At 40.1% G+C, this 862-nt stretch overlaps 1 non-coding gene across 1 annotated transcript; it reads right to left on the bottom strand.

The window, feature by feature from the left end:
• Positions 1-262: 262 nt before the first annotated feature.
• Positions 263-369, bottom strand: LOC141610404 (small nucleolar RNA R71). Its single transcript, XR_012528314.1, has one exon. It is a non-coding gene; the product is annotated as a small nucleolar RNA R71 (small nucleolar RNA).
• Between the last annotated feature and the right edge of the window lie 493 nt (positions 370-862).

Here is an 862-nt window from a genome sequence, read left to right as displayed (position 1 = left end):
TTCATACAATTAGTTGAGAGAAGTCAATTAGCTAGTGAGGATCCTCATTTACATATGGAGACTTTTTGTGACTATTGTGATGCAATCTCTCAAACGAGAGCGACTCAAGACCAAATTTGATGGGTATTATTTCCTTTTTCCTTGATCGGAACCGCAAAACAATGGTTAAAAAGCCTAGACAAGGCTACTTTTGTTTTGATTCATGGAAGAAGTTAGCACTTTCCTTCTACAAGAAGTTCTACCCTCCGGAGAAGACTAACATGTTAAGAGAGCCCAAATCACCGGGTTCAAGCAAAGAGATGAAGAGTCCTTATATGAGGCATGGGAAAGATTCAAAGATACATGTCGCTCTTGTCCTCATCATGGACTAAGTGAATGGTTTCTAATTCAACAATTTTGGAATGGGTTATATGAAGATGCAAGGAATGTGCTCAACATGGGTTCTAATGGAAGATTCACCGAGGTTGATGACAACCAAACTTGGGCAAAGATAGAAGAAATGGTGGTTCATAACTCTCAATATAGTAGGCCAAGAAAAGCTACTAGGGGAGGGAGACATGAAGTTGACTCCGTCACACAATTGAGTGCCGATTTGGGTGCCCAACTAAGCTCCCATATTGACACAATGAACTTAAAATTTGAGAAGGCCCTAGCCAATATGAATGAGTCTTCTCAATCATCCAAGCAACATGTCAATGCCATGGTGACAACTTCCTCTATCCCAAATAGAATGTGTGAGAATTGTGGAACTTTGGGACATGATCAACAAGAGTTTAGGGGCACATGTGAGCAAGTGAATGCTTTCCAAGCATACAAGAATGGCACGCCTTACTCCAAATATTACAATGAAAATACCAAATTC

This window comes from Silene latifolia, chromosome 10, assembly GCF_048544455.1.
Source record: "Silene latifolia isolate original U9 population chromosome 10, ASM4854445v1, whole genome shotgun sequence".
Lineage (NCBI taxonomy): Eukaryota > Viridiplantae > Streptophyta > Magnoliopsida > Caryophyllales > Caryophyllaceae > Silene > Silene latifolia.
This window is presented reverse-complemented; position numbering and strand designations above follow the sequence as displayed.